Here is a 14,283-nt window from a genome sequence, read left to right as displayed (position 1 = left end):
GTCACTTTTCCTGTAGAAACGTCACAGAGGTGATTCCTGGAACTCATTTAGAATATTTGTTTCCCAGAAACCACACAACTAAGAATTTAATAATGCCGTCTCTTGACCAGAAAGATTAAGATTTCTGATGAAACAAAACTCTGGCCAGCCTCCTGATTCTAGAAGATGCTATACAGAAAAGCTAACTCAAAGGGGTTGCATTTCTTTTGTCGTCCATGACACACATAAAAAAAATTTTAAATATACAAAAAAGGTAGGAATTGTACAGTGAGTACCCATGTATCTACCCCCTGGATCACCGATTAGATTTTAAATGTAAAGTTCTAAATGTTTCCAGCTAAGGAAATGTGCAGTGTAAGCCTCTACCTGGTTAGAACCAAGGGGAATAGAATGAGCTTTCCCTGGCCTTGCTGCTCAGCTGGGAGGGGCTGCCACAGTTCAGCCACCCCACCCCAGAGCACCCAGGATGGCTGTGGAGTTCCTGCCACCCACCCCAGAGGTGAGGCTGGATCCCCAATCGTGGTGTTAAGAGTGAGCCAGCCAGGTGCGGTGGCTCAAGCCTATAATTCCAGCACTTTGGGAGGCCGAGACGGGCGGATCACGAGGTCAAGAGATCGAGATCATCCTGGCTAACACGGTGAAACTCCGTCTCTACTAAAAAAAAAAATACAAAAAACTAGCCAGGTGAGGTGGCAGGTGCCTGTAGTCCCAGCTACTCAGGAGACTGAGGCAGGAGAATGTCGTAAACCCGGGAGGCAGAGCTTGCAGTGAGCTGAGATCTGTCCACCGCACTCCAGCCTGGGTGACACAGCGAGACTCCGTCTCAAAAAACAAACAAACTAAAAAAAAAAAAAAAGAGTGAGCCAGCCTTTAGAGGTCATGTGGTCTGTACTTGAATAGAAAATGTTCCAGGAAACCAAAGATTCCAATGCCTGCGATGAATTCCTAACCATTTGAAACCCAGGCTCCTCGTCTATATAAAGAGAACAATGCTCTCTCCTGGGAAAGCATTTCAGAAGGACGAAAAAGGATCCACATGAGAGCAGGTGAAAACTACAAGGCACCCTGCAATTATAAGATTTTTTCTATATTTTTGTTTCAAGGAATGTCAGCATTCTAAATATTTCACTTCATCCCACATCACCTTTCAGGAGCAAATCATAACGATTAAAACCATCAGCAGAATCCCTACCAGCTCAATCGCCGCGTGCTTCTTCTCCCTGCATGAGAATTCTTGCAGAACGATGGGACCATCCAAGAATGGCTCCCTGCCATCAAGTGCCCATACTCCTTCCCCAGGGAGCTATTCCTGTACTCATGGGGCATGGGAAACCTGTATAACGCCACCAGAAAGTCCTTGTTTGATTTACACACTTTCCAGAAGGGCTGATTTTATCCAGAATCCGAACTGTGTCAAACACTAAACCTAAGAAATCATCAAGAAACCAAGGAAATGTAAGGCCATATCCTGCCCTGGGTGCATGACTACTAGGGGAGAAATAGAAAGTGAGACATGAAAGGAAACTTTTAAGATATTCAGAACATCACTGGGTGATTCCAGGAATCCATTACAGATCATTGCTGTTCCTAAAAACAGGAAAGAAATTCTAAAATTCCAACAGGCATGGTGAGTCCCTTACTTGCATGAAATCAAAATAATAATCCGTCGCCATCTTTAAAAGACAAAAGAAAAACTCTATTTCCTCTTCATATTAATTTGTGTACAAATAACTTAAGTGAGAAAATCTTAATGTCTGGACTGTGATATCAATAGCAAAATAACCCCAAGCTTCCCAATGAAAAGATATAGATGGGCTGAGTGGATTTAAAAGAAGAAAAACCAACTACATGCTGCCTACAAAAAACTCACTTCAGCCATAAAGACACACATAGACTAAATGTGAAGGGATGGAAAAACATGTTCCACATTAATGGAACTCAAAAGTGAACAAGAGTAGCTATATTTATTTCAGACCAATCACAATTTAAGTCAAAAACTGTAAAAAGGAGACAAAAAGGTAATTATGTAATAAAGAGATCAACATAGCAAGAGGATATAAAAATTACGAGTATATGTGCACGCAACAACAAAGCATCCAGATATATAAAGCAAATATTAGTAGATCTAAATAGAGAGAGAGGTCGGGCAAAGTGCCTCACACCTGTAATTCCAGCACTTTGCGGGGTGGAGGCAGGTGGATCACCTGAGGTCAGGAGTTCAAGACCAGCCTGGCCAACATGGTGAAACCCTGTCTCTACTAATACAAAAAATTAGCCCAGCATGGTGGCACATGCCTGTAATCCCAGCTACTCGGGAGGCTGAGGCAGGAGAATCACTTGAACTCAGGAGTTGGAGGTTGCAATGAGTTGAGATTTCACCTCTGCACTCCAGCCTAGGCAACAAGAGCAAAACTCCTTCTCAAATATATATATATACACATACATATATATATATACATACATATATATATATACACACACGTACATATATATATATATATATATATATATAGAGAGAGAGAGAGAGAGAGAGAGAGAGAGAGAGAGACCAACACAACAATAGTAGGGGCTTCAGAACCCCACTGTCAGCACTGGAGATCATCTAGACCAAAAATAACAACAAATTATCAAGTTGAAAGTACAGTGTAGACCAAATGGACCTAACAGACATTTACAGAACATTTCATCCAACAGATACAGAATGCACATTCTTCTCATCGGCACATGGAACATTTTCTAGAATCAACCACACGCTAGGCTACAAAAGAAGTCTCAATACATTTTTTAAAAATTGAAATAACGTCTAGGATATTCTCAGACTGTAACAGAATAAAGCTATAAATCAACAACAAGGAACAGATACTTCTCAAAAGAAGACATTTATGCAGCCAATAGACACATGAAAAAATGCTCATAATCACTCGCCATCAGAGAAATGCAAATCAAAACCACAATGAGATACCACCTCAAACCAATTAGAATGGCGATCATTAAAAAGTCAGGAAACAACAGGTGCTCGAGAGGATGTGGAGAAATAGGAACACTTTTACACTGTTGGTGGGACTGTAAACTAGTTCAACCATTGTGGAAAAGAGTGTGGCCATTCCTCAAGGATCTAGAACTAGAAATACCATTTGACCCAGCAATCCCATTACTGGGTATATACCCAAAGGATTATAAATCATGCTGCTATAAAGACACATGCACACGTATGTTTATTGCGGCACTATTCACAATAGCAAAGACTTGGAACCAACCCAAATGTCCATCAATGACAGACTGGATTAAGAAAATGTGGCACATATACACCATGGCATACTATGCAGCCATAAAAAAGGATGAGTTCATGTCCTTTGTAGGGACATGGATGCAGCTGGAAACCATCATTCTTAGCAAACTATCGCAAGGACAGAAAACCAAACACCACATGTTCTCACTCATAGGTGGGAAATGAACAGTGAGATCACTTGGACACAGGAAGGGGAACATCACACACCGGGGCCTGTTGTGGGGTGAGGGGAGGGGGGAAGGATAGCACTATGAGATACACCTAATGTAAACGACAAGTTAATGGGTGCAGCACACCAACTTGGCACATGCATACATATGTAACAAACCTGCACATTGTGGACATGTACCCTAGAACATAAAGTTTAATAAACAAACAAACAAAAAACAAATCAACAACAAGCAGAACTTTCAAAACTGTATAAATACATAGAAATTAAACAATATGCCCTTGACTAGCCAATGGGTCAATGAAGAAATTAAGAAGGAAATTTAAAAATTTCTTGAAATAATTGAAAACAGAAACACGGCTGGGCGCGGTGGCTCAAGCCTGTAATCCCAGCACTTTGGGAGGCCGAGACGGGCGGATCACGAGGTCAGGAGATCGAGACCATCCTGGAGAACATGGTGAAACCCCGTCTCTACTAAAAAAAAAAAAAAATACAAAAAACTAGCTGGGCGAGGTGGCGGGTGCCTGTAGTCCCAGCTACTCGGGAGGGTGAGGCAGGAGAATGGCATGAACCCGGGAGGCAGAGCTTGCAGTGAGCTGAGATCTGGCCACTGCACTCCAGCTCGGGAGAGAGAGCGAGACTCCGTCTCAAAAAAAAAAAAAAAAAAAGAAGAAAACAGAAACACAACATATCGAAGCCTATGGTATACAACAAAAGCAGTATTAAGAGGAAAGGTTATAACAATAAACTCCTACATTTAAAAAACAGATTTAAAATAAACAACCTAACAATGAACTGCAATGAGCTGGAAAAGCAACAACAAATCAAATCCAGTAGTGGTAGAAGAAAAGAAATAACAAAGATCGAAGAGGAAGTAAATAATATGGAAACTAACAAATATAAAAGATGAAGAAAAAAGTGTTGGTTTTTTGAAAAGATAAATACAATAGACAAACCATTAGCTACACTAAGGAAAAAAAAAAGAAATCCCAAATAAATAAAATTAGAAACAGAAAAGGAGAATTACATTTGATACCACAGAAATACAAGGGATCATTAGAGACTATTTTTAACAACTGTATGTCAACGGATTGGAAAACCTAGAGGAAATGGATAAATTCCTGGACATGTACAACCTACCAAGATGGAACCAAGAAGAAACGGAAATCTAAACAGACCAATAATGAGTAACATGTATGACTATGTAATAATAAAATGTCTCCCAACAAAGAAAACCCCAGAACTAGGTGGCTTCACAGCTGAATTCTACAAATTTTTATTTCAATTCTTCTCATGCTATTCCAAAAATATTGAAGAGGAGGAAATTCTTCCAAGTTCATTCTTCATGGCTAGCATTACCCTGATACCAAAAGAAGACAAGGACACAATAAAAAGAGAAAACCACAGGTCAATGCCCCTGATGAACACAGATGCAAAAATCCTCAACAAAATACTAACAAACTGAATCCAACAGTAAATCGAAAAGATTATACACCATGATCAAGTGGGATTTATCCCAGGATGCAAGGATTGCTCAACAAACACAAATCAATAAACACGCTACATCACATCAACAGAATTAAGGACAAAAACCATATCATTTCGACAGATACAGAAAAAGCATTTGATAAAATTGAACGCTGCTTCATGATAAAAAGTCTCAACAAACTAGGCACTGAAGGAAACACACCTCAACACAATAAAGGCCATATGTGACAAACCCACGGCTAACATAATGGTGAATGGGGAAATACTAAGAGTTTTTCTCTGACACCTGTAACAAGACAAGGACGCCCACTTGTGCCACTCCTATCCAACACAGCACTGAACGTCCTAGTCAAGAGCAGTTAGGCAAGAGAAAGAAATCAAGGGCACCCAGAGTGGAAAGGAGGAACTCTAATTGTCTGTTTTCAGACAATATGCTCTTATGTATTAAAAAAAAAAAAAAAAAGACTCCAGCAAAAATCTCTTTGAACCGATAAACAAATTCAGTAAAGTTACAGAATACAAAATAAACATATAAAAATCAGTAGCATTTCTGTAGACTAACAATGAGCCAGTGGAAAAAGAAATCAAGAAAGCAATCCCATTTAGCTACAAAAATATAAAATAAAAATAAAAATACCTCGGAAGAAGTCTAACCAAGAGGGTTAAAGGTCTCTATGAGGAAAATGATATTCTACCTTCTGAAGGGAGAACAGTGGAATCTAGAGACAGGAAAGGGCGGCGGGAAGGCAGAAAGGGAGAGGTTGGTTAATGGATACAAAATTACATCTAGATAGTAAAAATGAGGTTTAGTATGCTATAGCCTTGTAGGGTGACTGTAGTTTGTAATTTATTGTATATTTTCAAGCAGCTAGAAGAAAGGATTTTAAATATTCCCAGTATTAAGAAATGATAAATGTTTGAGAAGGCGGACATGCTAATTACCCTGATTTGCTAACTACACATGATAAACATGTATTGAAATATCACACTGTATCCCATGGATATGTACCATAATGTGTCCATTAAAAATAATAATTGTTAAAAACCCAAGGGCCATTTCTCATTTGTCCTATGTCAATGTTGTGGTCCACTGGTGGAGACCTAGCCATTTGCAAGTAAGACTATAGTCACTTGAGCTGAAAGCAAATGAATCGTCACAAAAACTACCACTGGCACCAAGTCTTCTTTCCAGAATTTCCTGGCCACAGCACTGCCACAGTCACTGTGGGCAGGAAAGACACACTAGCAACCAAGTTTCAACCCCAGCACAGTTGATGCTTTTATTTCTCTGGTTTGGAATAAGTGTGTGTTCATAACTTACATTTACTCCAACTGTCCCCTTGCTTAAATAGCTCCTAAGGATGACTTCCTGTTACTAAATTCCAACAGCTTCTGAGCACCCATTATATTCTCCAAAGTAAATAAAAAGAGAAAATGTGTTGAAAGCCTGATAATATTCACTGAAGAATCCATCATGATGTACCGCTTGAAATGGCCACTCCACCTTGTTCCTTTACATGACTTTTAAAGTAGCCCCAGTTATTACACATAATTGAAGCCATAATTTCTGCAATACCATTAGGTCCACAAAGGGTGGGGCCAGGAGACTTCAAAGTCTGTCTCTGAATTTTTTTTTAAAAAAAGGAAAGCTTATGAGAGTAGGTAACGAAAATAAATATTCACGCAACTCGGAACAGGTGATGGTGACACATAAAGCTCCAGCCTGGCACAGGTGTCCAGCCAGTGAGGGTGGGGACACAGACTCATATGGTTCCCACAATCCCCCAGAAGTGCCACAGACAGGTGGGTGGCCTGAGGCAGAACTAGGCTCCGAATTCCAGGAGCTGTCTGGCTCATGTGCACCCCATGTGGTCCACAGTGCACGAGGATGCCCAACGTCAGCTGTCCCGGTGCAGAGCACAAGAATGACCCATGGCATGAGCCCCCGCTGCACAGCATAGCCCGAAGGTGCCAGCCCAGCCTCCTACACACACTGGCCACCAAGGCACTGCCCTCCAGGAAGGAGGACCCCAGAGGTCGTGGCAGGGTGAGGTTCTGCTCTTCATCATCCCCGAGCAGAGGGGAAAGTCCCAGCAGACATTTGGGGAGCCTCTACAGGTGGCTCTGGGACTCTGAGTGGAGGCTCAAAGATGTCCCCAGATACACCAGACTCAAACCTAAAACAGGCCATTCTTCCAGATATGCCCAGACTGGAACCTATATAGGCCATCCTTCCTAGCTTTCCTCTGGAAAAGCAGGCTTAAAAGAGTATGAACTAAAAGGGGCCACCAGGAAGAGGGAAGTCCTATCTTTAAAAAAAAGATTTTTTTAAAAAAAGAGGCATTGAGGCTCTGACCCATCTGATCACAGAGTACGTGCTCGGCAGCATCTGTCAGAGCAGAGCAAGTACACACATGCTCTCCATACCCTGTGCTACCGGTCCCCGTGCTCCCCGCACCCATGTCCCCTGCACCCGTGCTCCCCACACCTGTGCTCCGGGCACCCGTGCTCCCTGCACCCGTCCTCCCCACGCCCATGCTCCCCACACCTATCTGTGCTCCCCATGCCTATGTTCCCTGCACCCGTGCTCCCCGCACTGTGTTCCCTGCACCCATGTCTGCTCCTCGAGATCTCTTCCACTGATTTCCTCTGTACGTCCCTCTTGAGAGTCACTATCACCTCGAATCACCTGATAAATGCAGGTAAAGAAAAAGTCTAGAGCAGCACATTGGAGGACAGAGTGGAAGTGGCTGTTTACCAAGCAGGGCTATGAGATGAGCGCATCTGATCCCCATTAATCCTGACGGTCAGTTGATTGGCCCTGTTCAACAGCTGGGGACACTGAGGTGTGGAGGGACGGGCTTGCTTACCCCGGACGATGCTGACAGTGTGGGCCCAGCCCGGTCCCACAGCCACCAGGAGGAGCTCCTGAGTGGGAGCTCCTGAGTGGGCATGCGCGGAGGTGCAGCCCAGAGAACGCCTGGGACCCTGGCACAGACTCCTCAGGAAGGAAACAGAGAAAGGTCCACAGAGACTCAAGCAGCACAGAAGAAGGTCACCCACAAGTTAAAAATAGATGTTTGTGCTTTATCGTCCCAGCGTGCTAAAAATCCAGCTCGCTCACACGCACAGCCTGAAGTGAGCCCGGCCTGCTTCAGCACTGGGCTAAGGGAGAGCCGCACCTGCCCCTCTCCCGACAATAGCAGGCTCGGCAGCTATTCTTCAATGAACTTGACACCCTTCCACGAGGATTAAGCTTCACTCTGTCGACACTGGGTAAGTTTAATCCCGACACAGCTAACCGTGTCGATCTGCAGTGAACAAACAACTTACTTTGGATGATTCTGTCACTGACAAAGACCCCGAATCTCCCAGCAAAGCTTAGTGATACGACTTACCTTTCTGTTTTCATTTCAGGTACACTGGTCCATTAGGTCTAGTTTACCTGCTGATAATGTCTTGGAAAGACCACCGGGGGCCCCACACCATTTTCAGCTTTATAGGGATGTGAATTTCCCTTTGATGACAAAGGTGATGAGGAAATAAAACAAGGATCCAAAACAGATGCCTGTGTGTTTCCTGGGAGTGATAAGGTCAGGGACTGCCGCTCTGTGTCAGGTGAGGGAGTAACAGAGAGAATGGCACCAACTCCTGAGACAGGACCTGATGCATGATGCAGCCACCACCTGTGGCCATGGAAATTCCAGGGAATGCAGGCCCCAGTTGCATGATACAGCCGCTATCTGTGACCACAGAAATTCCAGGGAACGCAGACCCTCAGTCACATGGTACACCATCTGCGGCCACAGAAATTCCAGGGAACGCAGACCCTCAGACACATGGTACGGCCACCATCTATGGCCAATTCTAGGGAATTCAGACCCTCAGTCACATGGTACAGCCACCATCTATGGCCATGGAAATTCCAGGGAACGCAGACCCTCAGTCATATGGTACGGCCACCGTCTATGGCCACGGAAATTCCAGGGAACGCAGACCCTCAGTCATGTGGTACAGCCACCATATATGGCCATGGAAATTCCAAGGAATGCAGACCCCAGTCCCATGGTGCAGCCACAGCCTGCAGCCACAGAAATTCTGGGGAACGCAGACCCCAGTCGCATGGTACAGCCACCACCTATGGCCATGAAAATTCCAGGGAACACAGACCCTCATTCACATGATACAGCCACCACCTATGGCCACGGAAATTCCAGGGAACATAGACACCAGTTGCATGGTGCAGACACCACCTGCAGCCACAGAAATTCTGGGGAACACAGACTCCAGTCGCACGGTGCAGCCACCACCTGTGGCCATGGAAATTCTGGGGAATGCAGGTCCCAGTCTCTAAAGTGTTATTTGTTTTATGACCTTCACTGCAGTGAATGTGGAAGAGTTTCTGCAGGTGCAGAGCTCAGTATCCAGAAGGGAAGTCGGCCCTAGGAATGCCTTCCTCCTCTTCAGAGCTCAGGGCCCAGGGCTGACGCCCTTGGGAGGGGTCCTTGTTCGGCAACTGTGCCTGTGGAGGGTTCCCCAACACTCACCATGCACCTCCTAGGAGCGGAGGCTACAACAGGGAGCCAGAGACCAAGCTCTGCTCAGACAACAGTGAGCTGTTGGCCTTCCACTCTAAGTTCAACAGGGAGCCAGAGACCAAGCTCTGCTCAGACAACAGTGAGCTGATGGCCCTCCACTCTAAGTTCCAACTGCACGGAGTGTGTATTCCATGAATGCTTGTTAAATGAATGATTCATATAAGGTCGTCTGTGCTGACCTTTGCTGGTCTGCTGACTGTGGGCTTCAGAGCATTGACCTCATTCCTGGAGCAGCCAGTTCTTCCCAGAGCGATGGCTGCTGGAGGACAAAGCCCAGGACTTCTGTCCTGCAGCAACGTGCTCAGGACCCTGCGCTGGGCACGCTGGGAGCCTCTCCAGCAGTAGATCCCCAGTCCTGACCTTGCAATACCAGTGAACCCCACGGGAGTCCCAAGTGCTCAAAATCAAGTAAATGTCCATTGTGATTTAACATATCAATTTTAGAAGAAAGGGCAGATTGCCGCCTCCCTCTTCAAGCTAGGGACCATAAATCAATCCACGGCCCTAACTGAGGCTCTGCCTTAAATCCTGCTAAAACTACCAGCCAAACACTCAAATTTACATTAGAGTTAAAGGAAAAAAAAAAAAAAACTAAACCAAACATCTGTAAGAAATGGTCAAGTAATCTGTGATACATCAACCCAAAGATTAAACATTAAAACAATGAAGTAGCAAGATATTAAAAGAATATAAACTCTATGTACATCGTGGTTCAAGTTGCTAAAATTACACAGAGAGAAAGACTAGAATGGAAGGGGGATAGGTTTACAGATACATTTTTTAAAATTTTAAATATTACTTCTCTAATGTATGATTTGACTAACCAGATAATTCAGCAAAAAAAAAAAAAAAAAAAATCAATTATGCCTATAGATAAATATGTAAAGAATCCTTCTCTCTGATGCCAATGGAATTAGTTTGGGTCCGGCCTACAGTCTTCAATCTTTTAATTAAGACACAAAAACCATCTGTCAAGCTATTAGGAAAAAAAAAAAAAAAGATTTATAACCAGGAGCCCAGAAGAAAAGGACCCGCTATGTATCACAGCGTCTCTCCACGCCTCTCCACCCCGGACAGTGCTCCCTCTTTCCCCATTTTCATACCTACTGCACAAAACACTTAGTAAAGAACTATCTCAATTCATGAGTCGCACAGCACAAAGGTCCGATGTCGCTGCCAAACACACCCTGCAGCCCCAAAACGAAGCGGCAACCCCCAGTGAAGGAAGAATGAGAGGCTGCTGGTTGTAATTTTAAATCTCGCAACTCAATGTCTTTGCACTTTCCTGCTTTGTTGGTTTCAAGGGCTCATTAAAATTAACCCCCCTACTGGATATTGAAGAAAGAAAGCAGGACTGTTGTGCAGGCTCTGAAGAGGCAGAGCCCTCGTTCCGCGGCCACCGCTGTCTTTCTACCCACAGCAGACGGGTTGACCAATTAGTCTCCCTTAGAGGGCGCTGTTTATGATCACTGCGAACAAATGGGTGCAATTGCTTCTTTTGAGATGTAGCAAGTTCTGGGCCCTCAGCAGAAAAAAAAAAGGGGGGGGCACTGGCACAATAGTCATAACCTCTGCGTGACACACACGCAGAAGGAAAATTAAAGCCCTGGAGGCGGGGGCGTTTGGAAAGGGAAGGTGGAAGCAGGAAGGACGCCCACAGAATAGAATGGTCAGAAACCGACCACGTCACTAAAGGGCGCCTTAGACGGTCCAGAGGACAAAATGCCCCTCTTTCCAGGGTAAACACCCATTTGCCAAACAGCCAGTGACCGCAAGCAGGAGTTTGCTTTTTTTTTTTTTAAGGCATCGAGTAACAATGAGAAGAGCAAGAAATGAGCTTAATAATGGGACTAACAGGGCCCTGGGCTGGTGACTCAGCTGATGTGCACAGCATCAAAACCCAGGTCCCTCAATGCGCTCCCTCTGCAGTTCAGGCCAGCACTACAACTCACCCCAATCACTGCTTTAAAAAGCAGTTCTACAAAAAGACATGGCCCATTTGAAAGCAGCTGGAGGAGGAAGACAGAGAGTGACTCGCAGAATCCAACCGCTTGTAGCTTTGGAACCATAACAAGAATATGAAACTAGCCGGTCCAGTGTGAGGCAGAACAGAGACACTGTCACCGCTCTCAGGAGGCTGAGCGGGAAGCCCATGGCTCAGGCCCCGCAACGCCCTAATGGTGCCTGGAGCAGCCCACAGGTCTGTGTCCTTCGTGTGGGTTCACCTTCCTAGTTTCCTGGGTAAATTCAATGTACAACATTTATTCGCCAAGAAAAGAACATTCAAAGCAAACTACTGTCATAACTCTGAAGGACTCTTAACACTCCAGTCCACACGTTCAAAAGCCCACAAATATCAGTGCTGCCACTGTGTAGGCAACAATGTTTTTGATGCATCATGCACGTAACCAGTAACGATGTTTTCATGTTTTCCGTAGCCATCTCATTCAGGATACTTAAATATCTGTGACGACTTGACACTTAGTTACCTGTGACTTTCAGATAGATTTAACAAGGCTACCTGACGGAGAAGGCCTCACCCTCCTGATCCCGGGCACAGGCGCCCCTACGTGCACCCGGGACCTGGGGAGGGCACTCTCCATCACCTCCTGCTCTTCAATGTTAAATGTCCTCCCGGCGCGCCCGCGTCCTGGGCCCAGGCTCGGGCCCCTCCTGGAGAGACGCTTCCACATTGCAGGGCAGGGGAAGCCCAGAACCCGCGCCACGGCGCCGATGACGTCCCAGAGTCCCAGCTTTCTGGTCCTTCCGGTCCGCGGAGGCTGGCGGGGAGGTCCTGGGACCCATTTTACTTTTCAGTTTTGTCACGAGCCGGAAGGCGACAGCACATCCGAGCACAAGAAACCCTTTTTGTAAATCTTCCAGCGGAAACGCGAGGGGCTCCCGGACCGCCTCGGAGACGCCAGGCGGGAACCCAGAGCACCCCTGCCGCGTCCTGCATTGCAGCAGCCGGGACCCCGCCCACACCGCGCCGGGCACGAGGCGACAGGAGGCGTGCGGGGACACGGCCGTTTCTTTCTCGACATGCTGGGTGGTGGTGTGGGGCGGAGTTGGGGGGCGGGGGGCCACTTAGGAAGTGATCGCGCTGTACCCTCGCTTCGGAGGGGGAGCCCGGCCCCGTCCTACAGCTCAGAGGCAGAACGACCCCCGAGGGCGCTCCAGGCGACCCCCTCTGCCAGGCTCAATTTAAAACATAAACCGGAGGGGATGGAAAGCTCACTATCCTTCGGATGGAGGTTCCTACCGCCATGTCCCTTCCTCCTCCGCCCCACCCGGCAAGGACCCCGGGGCTGCCTTGACCGCTCACGCTGCCCCGCAGGTACCCCTGCCCTGCCGCTCCCGGGCACCGGCTTCGACCCAGTTCTCCCGATCGCTTCCCCGCTCTTCTCCCCGGTTCTTCTCATCGCTTCCCCATCTTTCACCGGGTCCTCCCATCGCTCCCCCCTTCTTCTGCCCTGTCCCCCCATCCCCTTCGCCCTGTTCTCCCTCTCTCCGTCCGTCCCGACCTCGCCACCTGGAGGGGGGCGCGCACCTTGAGCATCCCCGCCGCCGGTCAACAAGCCGATGGCTTGCAGGCCCCGGAGAGGTGCTCCGGGAACTTCCGCAAGAAGCCCTTGGGGGCCCGGGAGTCGTCCGCGTCCATGGCGAGGAGGCCGAGGGGAATCGCTAGTCCGGGTGCGCGGCAGGCAATGAGGACCCTGCCCGCGCGCGCCAGACTCGGAACTGCTGCCCCGCCCGCGCCCCCACCCGGCGCCAGCGCCAATGGGCGGTGACGGGCGGGGCCCGAGCGCACAGGAGGGCCTGCGGGGGCGGGGGCGCGGCTAGGGGCAGAAGCAGGGAAAGGGGCAGGGAAAGGGCAGGGGCTGGCGGGGAGGGGGCGGGTGTGGGCAGGAGCACCTACGCGGGGGTCGTCGTAGGTAGGGGCCGCGCTAGCGGTGGGGGAGGTCGCAGATGCGGGGGTACCTCCACAGGTGGGCGGGGTCCCTGCGGGTGGGGCCGCGTTGCTGGTGCGCGAGCCTCGCGGGTGGGTTGGAGGACTCTGGTTGGGGGCTTTAGAGATGCCCGGAGCGCCACAGGTGGGGGCAGGGGCAGCGTCCGGGGGAGGGGAGAACGCATGGGGGCGGCGTCACAACGTTTGCTGGGCTTGCCATGGCGGGACAGAATAGAACGCGGGGAGCATCTCCCGGGGGGGCAAGGGAGACCGTGAATGGGCGCGAACGGCGGGGCGGGTGGAAACCCCGCACTTGCTGGGAGCGCCGATGGCGGGGCGGGATGGAATTTGGGCGCGGAGACCCTACCTGGACGCGGAGGCTCGCGGCGGGCCCGGTCGCTCCGGCTGTTGTCAGCGCCCAGCCTGGCCGCTCGCACAGCTTGTAGTTGCCCGCAGGATTCCTCTGGGGGCTGCGCTGGGAGCCCCGGCGCCTGGCTTCCTCGACCCCCGCCCCCAAGTTTTCTCCGCAGCCTGAGGTCGAGAAGGACGCACGGAGAGTGGATCATTCGGGTGGCGAGAAAAGCTGAGCGCGGCAGGCTTAGCTATGACGAAACTGCGATTTCCCGGGCCCACGGGGGCTGTGGCGCTCCTGAGCCACCAGCCTGGCCCTTTCGGAAAAGAAGCCTTGGGGTGGAGGAGGGTATCGGGACGCGACCCTCAGAGACGTCTGGGCACGCGAAAGTCAGAGTGGGGCAGGAGGAGGCGCAACAGGACTGGCCTCGCAGGGAGG

The 14,283-nt window shown here is 48.2% G+C and overlaps 1 long non-coding RNA gene across 1 annotated transcript in view; it reads right to left on the bottom strand.

The window, feature by feature from the left end:
• LOC135970055 (uncharacterized) overlaps positions 1–13,253 on the bottom strand; it is a 121,714-nt gene extending 108,461 nt beyond the window's left edge. The window contains exon 1 of the long non-coding RNA XR_010585497.1: positions 13,095–13,253. This is a non-coding gene — a long non-coding RNA (uncharacterized lncRNA). The remainder of the gene's footprint in view (positions 1–13,094) is intronic.
• Positions 13,254–14,283: the final 1,030 nt, after the last annotated feature.

This window comes from Macaca fascicularis, chromosome 3 (assembly GCF_037993035.2).
Source record: "Macaca fascicularis isolate 582-1 chromosome 3, T2T-MFA8v1.1".
Classification (NCBI taxonomy): domain Eukaryota; kingdom Metazoa; phylum Chordata; class Mammalia; order Primates; family Cercopithecidae; genus Macaca; species Macaca fascicularis.
Note: the sequence above shows the minus strand (reverse complement) of the source record. Positions and strands in the feature narration are given on the sequence as shown.